This window comes from Scyliorhinus canicula, chromosome 8, assembly GCF_902713615.1.
Source record: "Scyliorhinus canicula chromosome 8, sScyCan1.1, whole genome shotgun sequence".
NCBI classification, from domain to species: domain Eukaryota; kingdom Metazoa; phylum Chordata; class Chondrichthyes; order Carcharhiniformes; family Scyliorhinidae; genus Scyliorhinus; species Scyliorhinus canicula.
In genome coordinates, this window is record NC_052153.1 from 14592276 (window position 1) to 14606002 (window position 13727).

At 46.9% G+C, this 13727-nt stretch overlaps 1 long non-coding RNA gene across 1 annotated transcript; it reads left to right on the forward strand.

Moving 5' to 3' along the window:
• The first annotated feature begins 557 nt into the window (after positions 1-557).
• LOC119969970 lies at positions 558-9728 on the forward strand. Its single transcript, XR_005461495.1, has 3 exons — positions 558-629; positions 727-901; positions 9646-9728. It is a non-coding gene; the product is annotated as an uncharacterized LOC119969970 (long non-coding RNA).
• The last annotated feature ends 3999 nt before the right edge of the window (positions 9729-13727 follow it).

Below are 13727 nucleotides of genomic sequence, written 5' to 3' on the forward strand. Positions count from 1 at the left end.
AATTTCAAAATGCAGGCTTAGACTAGTGGGGTACCGCAGGGATCAGTGCTGGGACCCCAGATATTCAGAATATATATTAATGACTTCGATGAAAGAACTAAATGTAATCTCTCAAATTTTTCAGATGACACAAAGCTGGGTGGGAGGGTGAGCTGTGAGGAGGATGCAGAGATGCTTCAGCGTGATTTGGACAAGTTGAGTCAGTGGGCAAATACACGGCAGGTGCAGTATAATGTGGATGAATGTGAGGTTATCCACTATGGTAGCAAAAAGAGAAAGGCAGATTATTATCTGAATGGATATTTATTATAACCCCCACCAGACCTACAGAGATGATCCGATTATTTGCCCCATTAGCCTCGTGGAGTACGATCTCCCCCGCCCATTCGCGGATTTGTTAATTCATAACCAAAAACAGCTGGCACAGGTAGCAGCTGAGATGCAGAGTAGTCCCATCAGGGACTGGGACTGTTACTTGTAAATACTTTCCTTTTATAAATTAACCTTGTGTTGACTCTTCTTTCCAGACTCTTCTGTGACTACTAAACTGGCGATGAGGGAAAAGTGGTACTACAGTTGGTGCTGTTCACCATTTGGAGCACAGCCATCCCTCTTCACAAAGGAATAAGGTTTGCAAGCATTTTGGAAATGCCATCCCTTGGCAGATTTGATGTGAGTGTAGAGGACCGGACTCTTTACGTGGAGCGTATGTCCTATTTCTTTCAGGCAAAGGATATCATTGGGAATGATCGACAGACGGTAATTCCAGCACCATCGAGACCAGGCCCATTGGGGAAGAGCTGCTACAGACAGGCGGGACACCTCCCTGGAATCGATGGAGGAGGATCCAAGGCAGTGTGACACATGTGGCCGGCGAAACCACAGGGAAAGGAAACCACAGGTCAGCCAGCAAAATCACGCCCCTCCCATTGGAGACACCAGCCCAGAGCCCGGACCCTGCACTTAGAACAACCTGACAACAGGGAATGTATGCAATTGCATTGCATTGATGGGCCACGAGCCGTCCCCATCAGGATTACTGTCCAGCTGAATGGTCACCCGTTAGAGATGGCGTTGTATGGAGGGCCGCAGTTTTGGTAATCGGCAGGCAGGCCTTCGGGAAAATCAGGACTTGAGTTCAACAGTTGGGTTTGTAGGACACAGAGGCAAGGCTCACGATGTACACGGGGGAACCCCTAGCCACAGTGGGTATGGCGATGGCCCCCTTACTTATGCCCGCCCCCACTGAGAGCCAGCAAAGATGTTTCGACACTTAACTTTATGGACATCTTGCCAGATAAGCGACGGGTGCTAAAAGACCCGGTACAGGTGAAAGTTTCTTGAACACCCAAATTCTTGAAGGACAATTTACGAAATCCTATGATTTACTGAGTCCAATGCTTTGGTCAGTTTGGTGAATGCAATGACGTGTTCCTGCTGGTGTCACCAATATTTTTCTTGGAATTTTATGGCAACAAAGACCTTGTCAGAGTTTCCTCTAGCAAGGTCTAAAGCCATACGGTGTCGCCGGGGGGGGGGGGGGGGGGGGGGGGGGGGGATTTCCTCAGTCACACGAAGCGGGCAATTCAGGAGAATGTGTGTCAGGATTGTCCCTGCAATAGCAAGAGGGAAAATACCTCGATAATTTCCACAGCACGATTTATCTCCCTTTGAGTGACAAGCACAGAAAGAGGCCCTTCGGCCCATCCTGTCTGTGCTTGCATTCAAGTACTTCTCTGTTCTAATCCAGTTTTCCAGCACTCTGTCCATCACCTTGTAAGCTGTGGCATTTCAAGTGCTCATCTTGAAGTGCTTCTTAAATGTTGTGGGGGTTCCCACCTCGAACACCCTTTCAGCCCGTGAGTTCCTGATTTCCCCCCACCTTCTGGGTAAAAAATCTTTTTCCTCAAATCCCCTTCTTCAAGATAGTTACAATTGTCACATTCCCCCCCCCCCCCCCCCCCCCCCCCCCCCCACATCTCTTGGATATATACATGGAGTTTTGATGCGATCAAAAGCTCATTAGCTTCAAAGCCCTCAGCTGGAATACCATTGGGGTTGCAGACTTCGTTGTTTTTCATCCCTTTGATTGCTTGTTGCAGCTCTTCCATCGGTGCTGATTCACCCATGGATTGTACCACAGATGACCATGGGATAGCCTGGGTAATACTAGCTGCCACTGTTGAAAATGTTCTCCTCAACATTGTCTATTTGACCTTGGTATAAGGATGACCCTGGCGTGCTTCAAAAAAGTTTTGTATGTGATGATGGTCAGCATATTGCTGAATCTCTCGGGTTTTCTCTTTCCCCCACATGTCCTTTATGAGGGGTGGAGGAGCGGTTTAGCCCAGTTGGATGGACAGCTGGTTCATAAAGAGCAAGGCCAGTAGCACAGGTTCAATTCCCATACCATCTGAGGTGATTCATAAAGAACCTTGCCCCTCACCTGAGGTGTGGTGACCCTCAGGTTAAACCACCACCAGTCAGCTCTCCCCCTCAAAAGGGAAATGAAATGAAATGAAAATCGCTTATTGTCACGAGTAGGCTTCAATGAAGTTACTGTGAAAAGCCCCTAGTCGCCACATTCCGGCGCCTGTCCGGGGAGGCTGGTACAGGAGTGCTGCTGGCCTGCTTGGTCTGCTTTAAAAGCCAGCGATTTAGCCCAGTGAGCTAAACCAGCCTCTGACCAGATAGGCTGAATGATCTGTTTCTGTGTTATAACTTCTATGCAGTTTGCACTATTGACTTGCACTTTTTGAAGATCTATGTAATTAGCCGTTGGTAATTCCATAGGTTGAATGCAAGTCCTTCCTGTTCTTGAAGGCTGTGCTGTTGCTGTGAGAGGTTTGCAGAAGTGCCATCTACCTTTGGGAATCTTGTGCCATCTGATCATAGCTCTGTACCCTTGACAGGGTAGTGTCTCCTATCCACAGTTAGAATGCTGAAAGCGTTGCCCCTCGCAAACATGGTGACTCACACTCGCATGGCACATCTATTGGCTGCATGCTAGCCAATCTGTCAGTGGCTTACAGGGGAACATTCACCACAACGGGAAAAGTTATCCTCTCTCCAGGAAAAGGTAAATCTCATTTGACATTCCCAGACTGCTCCGCTGAGATCTTTGAAAGTGCGCCCTGAGGTCGGGATGGCTGCAGATACCTCAAGTGTCATTACACCCACATTTTGGTATCCCCTACTGAATTTATCTTCCTCATTTAAATGATAACGCTCAATAGGAACAACAAAACAGTCGGCCGTCCCCGGCGTTTTATTTTCTGCGAAGTCCAAGTAGTTTTCTTTATTCACGGAGTGTGGGTATTGCTGGAAAATCCAATATTAATTGCCCATCGCTCATTACCATTTAGAAAGTCACGGTGAGTCACCTTCATATCAACTGAAAATGAAAATCGCTTATTGTCACGAGTAGGCTTCAATGAAGTTACTGTGAAAAGCCCCTAGTCGCCACACTCCGGCGCCTGTCCGGGGAGGCTGGTACGGGAATCGAACCGTGCTGCTGGCCTGCTTGGTCGACTTTAAAAGCCAGCGATTTAGCTGAGTGAGCTAAACCAGCCCCTGGATGGCTTGGTGGGCGATTGAGAAGGGTGATGAAGAGCCAACCACTTTGCTGTGAGTGTAGAGTCAGATGTAGGTCAGAGTGGGTGAGGACAGCAGATTTCCTTCCTTAGAGGACATTTGAAAACCAAAGCGCCTTTCTGATAATTTGATAGTTTCACAGCCATCATTGCTGAGATTATCTTCTCGTTTAATTGCTTTGATTTCAATCCCCAGCTGCCATGTTAAGATTTGAACTCAAATCTCTGGAGTATTAACCTCACAGCATAACCACCATGCCGCCAGTCCCAATATTAGGTATATTTACCAAACTTTCTATCTCTGTCGTGAAATGCAACTTATACAGGGGTGAAAACCCACCACTGATCGGGGGAGGGGGTGGAATTGGGAAATCCCTCACTCTCTATCTAACTTCAGCTGTTCACACACATTTACCTCTTTACCTGTCAATTATTGTCGTATAAAATAAAATCTAAGTTGATTGTGTCCAGTGGTTTGAAAAATATAAACAAGGCTGGCTTCTTTCCCTCCCCTACCAACTCGCCAAACTTCCATTTCAGCACCTTTCAAATCCACGACCCCTACCTCCCCTCCCGGAAGGACAAGGGCAACCGACGGATGGGAACACCATGGGAACTGGTTTTGAAATATATTGCCATGGTTTCACTATCACCGGGTCAAAATCCTGGAATTCTCTCCCGAACAGCGCGGGGGATGGTCCTGTACCCACGTGGACTGCAACAGTTCAAGAAGACGTCTCACCCCCTTCTGAAGGATGTGAAACCAATCCTGGGCCTTGCCAGCGATGCTTACGGTCCATGAACAAATATAAAAGGGACCCGTGGGCAGCACGGTGGCCTAGTGGTTAGCACAACCGCCTCACGGCGCTGAGGTCCCAGGTTCGATCCCGGCTCTGGGTCACTGTCCGTGTGGAGTTTGCACATTCTCCCCGTGTCTGCGTGGGTTTCGCCCCCACAACCCAAAAATGTGCAGTGTAGGTGGATTGGCCACGCTAAAATTGCCCCTTCATTGGAAAAAATAATTGGGTAATCTAAATTTATTTAAAAATAAATAAATAAATAAAAGGGACCCGTCTGCACCGCGAACAGGAAGGATAAGAGCAACAGAATATTGTCTGGAATCCAGATGAATTGTCAGGAAACCTGACAGGAACAGGTGTAAGCCATTCGGCCTCTCAAGCCTGCTCTGCATGTAGACCACAATTGGAAATACAAAATGGTTCCTCGTCCCTGACTGCGACTGCAATTGCTGCACTTGTGGCTTTCATTCTGAAGATTCAGAAGCAATCTCAACCGTTCGGCACCATATTTGGTGTATCCTGTGCGCTACCTGTAAAAACCATGCCCAGACACGCTATTCTGGAATCTCCAGATATAAGAACCAAAACCTGTTGAGGTAATCAAAACTCCTCCGCAAGGATTAGAAACGAGGTGTATTCAGACAAAGAATTAATTCAAGAGTGTGTACTACTCAGCAGATACTTCTGTTTCTCATTTTTGAGGAGATTAGTTCCTTTTTGCTGGTGTTGATGAGAAAGGTACAGATGTTTGTATGCATCCCCCTTATCCGACCAAATGAAAATCTTAATAACTGCAGCGTCAAATACAAATTTAAACTCAGTCTCCTCTTTCTGCCACGAACATTTGACTTCGTCTTTTGAGCAGGTTTAATTATATTTAATTGTCAGATTTCTGTTGCAAGCCCAAGTTGAGAGAGAGAGAGGGAGAATGACGCACACTTGCTCAGCAGGTTGTGGATGTTCAATATGAAGCTAACTAATTCGTTCTCTATCTGTCGGAGGACAGTGTGATTTAGAGTACCCAAGTATTTTTTTTCCAATTAAGGGGCAATTTAGCATGGACAATCCACCTAACCTGCATATCTTTGGGATGTGGGGGTGAAACCCACGCAGACACGGGAAGAATGTGCAAACTCCACATGGACAGTGACTCATAGACCTTAGAACATAGAACACACAGTGCAGAAGGAGCCCACCGAGTCTACACCGACCCACTTAAGCCCTCACTTTCACCCTTTGCCCGTAACCCAATAACCCCTCCTAACCTTTTTTGGTCACTAAGGGCAATTTATCATGGCCAATCCCTCTAACCTGCACGTCTTTGGACTGTGGGAGGAAACTGGAGCACCCGGAGGAAACCCACGCAGACATGGGGAGAACGTGCAGACTCCGCACAGTAACCCAGCAGGGAATCGAACCTGGGACCCTGGCGCAGTGAAGGCACAGTGCTAATTACCTGTGCTATCGTTCTGCCCATGCCGACTCAGGGACGGGATTCAAACCCGGGTCCTCAGCGCCGTAGGCAGCAGTGCTAACCACTGTGCCGCATGCGGCCCTTTCTTTCTGCAGTATAACCAGGCCCTTGGTTTTTAGTAATAATGCTAATCTTTATTATTGTCACAAGAAGGCTTACATTAACACTGCAATGAAGTTACTGTGAAAAGCCCCTAGTCACCACCGGTGCCTGTTCGGGTTCACGGAGGGAGAATTCAGAATGTCCAATTTACTTAACAAGCACGTCATTCGGGACTTGTGAGAGGAAACCAGAGCACCTGGAGGAAGCCCACGCAGACACAGGGAGAAAGTGCAGACTCCTCACAGATGGTGACCCAAGCCGGGAGTCGAACCCTGGACCCCTAGCGCTATGCTGACCACTGTGCTACTGTGCCGCCCTATATTCTGCAGGTAATCACACCTCCCTTTACAGCTGTTGGCTGACTTGTCTTGGGCATTGGTTTACCTTCAGAGGAATAGAGAATGTCCTTCCTTGCCATCGCTTGCCCTACCAGCATCGCCACGCTAGCTTAGCAGAGACAGAATGCCCTGGCCAACAACGCAAACTCATCCTTCAGTCTACAGAGAGTGCAAGACCAGCATCGTGTAAACATCACCCCCATCTCCCATAACCCCCCCCCCCATCACCCCACTTTGAAAGAGGCAGGCTGGATTTAAGAAGCGTTATTCACGCTGGCAGCTCACACATCAAACACAGCCATCAAAATATTTCTGGCCGTTTTGACAATAGCACTGGGCAGACACTATCAATCGTACTGGCTGCCCCATACATGCTCCAAGCGAGAATCAGAACCGGGAATTTGTCCATCCCAAATGGCATTCCTCAGTTGTGTGGAGGGTCTATTTTCCCACTATTTTGAGCAACAACCAAGTGAATTAAATAAAATAAACCGAGGGACAAATTAAAGGGACAGTCCCTTAAAGGGAAACTGCCTTAAACAAAAAATGAATATTTCCCAGATGCTTTGGCCAATACCCCCTGTATTGATGACGTGGACATTGTTCTGTTCAAGTGATGGACCCGTCTCAAGTCAAAGCTTATAATTTGAATTTAGAGATGAGAGAAATCACATCCGCTGTGCATTTTTGGAAAACATTCCTCTACTTAAAAAATTTAAATTAGCATAGCTGGCCTGAGTACAATAATATATTTGCTATGAGCCACAGTGTGCTCTCTTCTGGAGCCTCGTAAAAATGTAGCCGTGAATTAAAATGGTTCTCACGATAGTAGAATGTTTCCGATCTTAGTACATATCAACCAATTCCTAACCCTTGGAAGTTGGGTTATCGTTCGCAAAATGGCAGGTGTTGTATTGTGAGAATTTGTATTTTTGTTGTACATGTTTGTTGCGTGTCACCAGTCAAAAATTCATACAACTTCCCTCAGCTGCGGAATCAAATGAAGAAATTAATACCTTAATCCAGTTCAGACCTGCCCTCACTGAGCTTAAAGAAATGGAAAAAAAAGTACCACAGCAGCGGTATGCCAGAAGAGGGAAGAGAGGATAGCAGGCTCATCAAATCTTCCCCACCCATGCAACCTCACTCTGCTCACATTCCCCCTAGCAATGCTATCCCCTATCCGAGGGCAAAGATAAACACAAACCAGTGGTCAGCTTCTGAAAAGGCTGGATCATTCCTCTCCAATCCTTTTTCATCAATCAAGCAAGCTCTGGGAGATTGTGGTCGCCTGTGATCCAACACAAACAAAACTAAACAGCAACTTCGTCCCTGTAATTGGGAAGGCTTGTTCTAGTCAGAACTTGTAAAGTTCCCTCCTAAAGGGCTATAATGAAGGCATTCCCGCCGCATGACGAGGCGGCTTGCTCTAGAGGGGGGGGGGGGGCACTCTTTGCGAAAATGACTGCTGTCTCACACCCGATCGAACTGTTTACCTGCAGAGATTAAAGGCCTGGTTTCTTATCCTATAATTATTTCTGACAACCTCTCCAACAGACTATATCGAATCCATTCATCATTACAAAAACCTCAGTACATCTCCTCTCTGCTTGACTTCCAAAGTCAATAATTCTAGTTCTTGCTGTCCGTCATCAAAATCAAGTTCCAGTGCAAATAACACTAACTCTTGCCATGTACCATCAAAGTCAAGTGCTCTGAGATTTGATATCTTAGTTCACCTCCTCTACACCCTCTTGATCACCATGATTGGAAACCAAAACTACACATAGTGTTGAAGCCTTATGTAACCTCTTTGTATTATACTCAGAGGGCTGACCATTTTGTTTTCAATATGAGCTATCTAAGACTGCTTATACACCTGCAACTAGTGCTAAATTCCTTGCCCCATGGTACTTTATTAAGTATCCTTTCATGGGGCGCCACGTGGAGCAGTGGATAGCACTGGGACTGCAGCGCTGAGGACCTGGGTTCGAATCCTGGCCCTGGGTCACTGTCCGTGTGGAGTTTGCACATTCTCCCCATGTCTGCGTGGGTTTCACCCCCACAGCCCAAAGATGTGCAGGTTAGGTGGATTGGCCACGCTAAATTACCCCTTAATTGGAAAAAAAAATAATTGGGTACTCGGAAATTTATAAAAATTAAAAAAAGTATCCTTTCATGATACAGAGATGCGTGGACTTACGAAACCTCAAGTGTGGCAACGAGTTTGCTTTTGGATCCACGGATTTACTATAGAGCAGCAGGAGGCTTTTTGGCCCATCGGGTCTGTACTGTCCCTCTAAAAGAGCACCCCAGCTGGGTCCACTCCCCACGCCCTATCTCTATTACACCGAACCGGTACATCTTTGGACCCTAAGGAGCAATTTAGTATGGCTCACGCAGACATGGGGAGAATGTGCTAACTCCTCACAGACAGTCACTCAAGGCTGGAATTGAGCTGGGGTCCCTGGTGCCACCCATACCACTTATGAGAGGTATTTTGTCTGTTGGCGGGTTTCAGTGAGAGACCTCTGACTTCACCTAGTTTCTCACTTTTAGCCAATGGGTGGAAAGGCAGCTACTCTCTTTCGGAAAATCAAGCTCTCAACAAGTGTAAGGTAAACTGGGGGAGGAGGGGGGGGGTGGATTAATGTCTATCAGTAGCAGGGTAGCAGGTGTGAGAGGAGTTCGGGGCATGCAAGGCCTACACTTTCCTTGTGGGGCCTAATGCTCTTGGCTTCACTAATGAAAGGTATAACCTTTTCAGTTTCCGAGTCAGGTGGCAGCATCAGTGCACCCTATCGGCCCAAAACTTTGCAGGTATTTCTAACCTTTTATCCTTTTAGCAATGCGATCTTTCCCTGCAAATTCCTCTAATTCCAATTTGGTTTCCTTCTTTCTCCCTTATAACAGACGCTGGACCATGTGTAGTTTTATTGCCCTTACCTAAGGAAGGATATATTTGCCCTGGAGGGTATGCGAAGAAGGTTTCCTGGGTTGCTTCTGAGGATGAGAGGGCTGTGCTATAAGGAAAGCTTGAGTAGAATGGGTCTTTACGCTTTGGGGTTTGAAAGAATGAGAGGTGATATGAAACATATTACATTTTCAGAGACTATGACCAGGTAGAAATGCTGCATTCCCTGTCTGAATAAGCCAGAATTACAGGGGTCATAGTCTGAGGAGAGGGGTCAGCCATTTAGGACTGAGATGACAAGGGCTATGTCATGCTCTTGGCATTGCATAAGCGGTTTCCTTGATGTTCACTCTGACAAAGGAAGGTTCAGATGTGGAGACAACTTCAAGATGTTTATTAAACTATTTACAATTCTCTTACTTAGGTTCGCCTCTACTGTTGATCCTTCTATAGCTACTCAGACTGACAAACCAGTCTGCTACAATCCACGTGGTGGGTGTGATATTGAATCAACCCGGTGTCTCTACTCACTGACTGTCTCCACTGGAAAGAGGAAGATCATGTGTGCTGTGTCTTTTATATATGGGTTGGTGTAATGCCCTCCTGTGGTAATGTCACCTCTGTGTGTATCGTGAATGCCCATTGGTCGTGCCCTATCTTACTGACCTATTGGCTGAGTGTCTGTGTGTCATGTCTCTGGTGCTCCCTCTAGTGTCTAGCTAGTCTACATGTATTTACATTAACCCCTTGTATATTTACAGTGATGCATATCACCACATCCCCCCTTTTTTTCGTGTTACTTATTTTCTGTACACTTAAAGAAAATTTAACAAAAAAGGTAGATAAGTGATGCTATGTACAAGTCATGAGAACAGTGATTAAACAATAAGTTCAAATCATATGTGTGAGTCCAAAAACCATTATCATGGTTGAATGTCTTTCTTGTTGGGTTGGTGAGTTGGTGATTTTGATGGTGGAATGTCCTTGTGAACGCCATCAGTGTCCCTGTGCATCAGGAACCAAGAAGTGGTCAAATCACTTTGTTGTCTGATTTGGAGTCTTTTTTTCTTCCGACGCTTGTGATAGTGATGTTTGATGGCATCTGTCCTGAAAGCTAGGTTGCCTGTTCGTAGTGCAGCACACATGAATTGGGAAGATGCATCGTCCTGCCATGGTATGTACTGAGCTGAGCAGGAACAGTGTCCCTCATGGCCAGAGTTGTACCATGTCGTACCAGTCGTAGTTCCATTGGTGTAGTCTTTGTCTTTGGTACGCGTCGTGTCATTGTCTTTGAGATGGTGTTCATAGGTTGTGATGTTGTGTTGGATGGTGCTGTTGTTGTGCTCGCTGCGCTCAAGGCCACACGCTGTGGATAAAACGAGTCCATCACACAGTCACCCGTGTCAGTGTGCGTTGTGGCATCTGCTGTCACCTTGAGCATGCCGTCACTGAGGTTGCGGCACTCCCTGTCTGGAGTCAAGTCCGGCTTACTTGAATCAGCATTGGCGTTTGGTTGTTCCCCATCTGGAGTCTGGTCTGGTTCGCCTGAGTCAGTGTTGGTTTGTCGATGCTCCCCGTCTGGAGTCTGGTGTGTTTCACCTGAGTCAGTGTTGGTTTCACTGTGATCAGGGGTCTCACTGTGATCGTCGACTGCCTCTGTACACACTAGCACATCTAGTATGGGAAGTGGGATGCTGTCGTCACTTGTCTCACATACAGTGGATAGAGCCTCAGTAACTTCTTGTTGTTCATTTGGGCTGGGTAGACTGTCAGAGTCTTCTTCTGGTGGCTCAAACAATCTGGGTGGACTGTCATAGTCGCTTTGTTGTTCACTTGAGCTGGGTAGACTGTCAAAGTCTTCTTTTTGTGGCTCAAACAATGTGGGCGGACTGTCATAGTCGCTTTGTTGTTCACTGAAGCATGATAGACTGTTATAGTCTTCTTGTTGTGCACTTGAGCATGGCAGACTGTCATAGTCTTGCTGTTGTTCACTTGAGCGTGGTAGACTTGCATCGTCTGCTGCAGGTTGCTCAGAGGAGGCTACTAGACCCTCATGGTCTTGTTCAGGCAAGGACTACGCTTTGGAGTCTAGCGTTTCTTCTATCGTGGAGGCTGTCCACGAGCTCACTGTGGAAGCTTGTGTCATTCGAGTCACTTCTTGTTCATGCAAGGACTGCGGTGTGGAGTCTTGCGTTTCTTCTATCGTGGAGTCTGTCCACGAGCTCGCTGTGGAGGCTTGTGACACTGGAGTCACTTCTTGTGTGGAGGCTGGGAACCTTTGTGGTGCGTGGACCACTCTCTATGTGGAGTCGGGAACCCTTAGCGGTGCGTGGACCACTCTCTGTGTGGCAGCAGGCCGCTCTCTGTCTGTCAGTGTCAGGCCGCAGCATAATCCTGCACTCACGAGTCGGGATGTCATATCTGCTGGGCTGAAGATTCTCAAATTCGAAGAACTCGTCATCGGAGTCTTGAATGTACAACACGTCTAGTTGTGGTTTGTATTTGGTACTGGGGTAGCCTCCCAAGGTGAAAGGTTCGTCTGAGTCGTAGTCTTCTAGGACCATATCATCACTGTTTGTGTCGGAGCTGGCATTGGGCTCGTGATGTCCAGAGAAGAAATAATGGTCGGTGTCGTAGTATTCAAGGACTGAATGATCTCTTTGGGCGTTGCTAACTGCTTGTTGCAGTGTTCTGCAGAGGTTACTTTCAGCTACTGGTTGAATTTCAGGCATTGTGCCGTCATTCCAGGTGAAAGAATCTTGTTTTACGGCTTTAAGAATTTTTTTTAGAGTTTTGGGACATTTCCCCTTTAAGTGGCCGGGTCTGGGGCCTCTGATGTCACGAAGCGTGTGATGTCAGTCATGGGAAACGTTTGCGCATGCGCATATCGCTGTTCCTGTACTGGGGCCATTTTTGCAATTGCACATGCACGGCTTCTCACTCATGCGCAAACGGACCTTCCCATTCTGTGCGCTTCTCGCTCAACTGCACATGTGCAGTACCTTTACAAAGATGGCCGCCGATGAAAATTGTTCTCTGCTCCAGGATCTCTGCCTTGTGGTAAGTACTGGCGTATCTCTTACTGTTTTCTGTTGGTTTGCTTGTGTTTTCCTCGCAGTATTTACCGAATTTGTCCAGGACTGCCTGGAAGTCGCTCCTGCTTTGCCCTTTGGAGAACTTGAACGTTTTAAAGATTTCTTCTGCTCTGGCACCGGCGGTGGTGAGTAGAAGCTCTGTCTTTTCAGCATCGGCCATGTCTTGTAGGTCGGCTGCTACCAGGAAGATCTCAAACCTTTGCCGGAATGCCCGCCAGTTTTCGCGGAGATTGCCATGGCACTGGAGCCGCTGCGGAACCGGGATCTCGAACATCTTGCCTGGATATTGTTGCTGGTTGTCACTGTTTGCTGAGTTGTAGCTATATGGATCGACACAGTTACTCACTGGTACCATGTTTTGGTATGCTCTTGGCGTAGCATAAGCAGCTTCCTTGATGCTCATTCTGACAAAGGAAGGTTCAGACGTGGAGATAACTTCAACACGTTTATTAAACTATTTACAATTCTCTTACTTAGGTTCGCCTCGACTGTTGATCCTTCTATAGTTACTCAAACTGACAAACCGTTCTGCTACAATCCACATGGTGGGTGTGATATTGAATCAACCCTGTGTCTGTGCTCACTGAGTGTCTCCACTGGAAAGAGGAAGATCATGTGTGTTGTGTCCTTTCTATATGGGTTGGTGTAATGCCCCCCTGTGGTAGTGTCACCTCTGTGTGGTGTCACCTCTGTCTGTATCGTGAATGCCCATTGGTCGTGTCCTATCTTACTGACCTATTGGTTGAGTGTCTGTGTGTCATGTCTCTGATGCTCCCTTTGGTGTCTACCCAGATACGTGTAACTGCTCAGTTGATGAATGTGTTCAAGACTGAGACTTTTGGACACAGAGGGAATCAAGGCATGTGGGATTAAGGCAGAAAATGGAGCTGAGGGCAGCACGGTGGCGCAGTGGGTTAGCCCTGCTGCCTCATGGCGCCGAGGTCCCAGGTTCGATCCCGGCTCTGGGTCACTGTCTGTGTGGAGTTTGCACATTCTTCCCGTGTTTGCATGGGTTTTGCCCCCACAACCCAAAGATGTGCAGAGTAGGTGGATTGGCCACGCTAAATTGCCCCTTAATTGGAAAAAATGAATTGGGTACTCTAAATGTATTTAAAAAAAAGAAAATGGAGCTGAATGTTCAGCCATGACATCAATGAATAGCGGAGCCGGCCCAGGGAGTATTTGCATTAATCCTCTGCCTTACAATCTTTACCGTTCTTGTAATCTTCTGCACATTCAGTGATGAGCTCTCTGTGAATGCTGGATAGAAATCTGAACGGCACTGGGAAAAATGTTAAATTCAGGAATTTATTAGTGAAGGCCAATTTTTTAAAAACCTGATATATGTCACAGCATTAGGAGGTAATTAATGTCAATATTGGTCAATTTTCTGGCAGTTTAATTTTTTCGA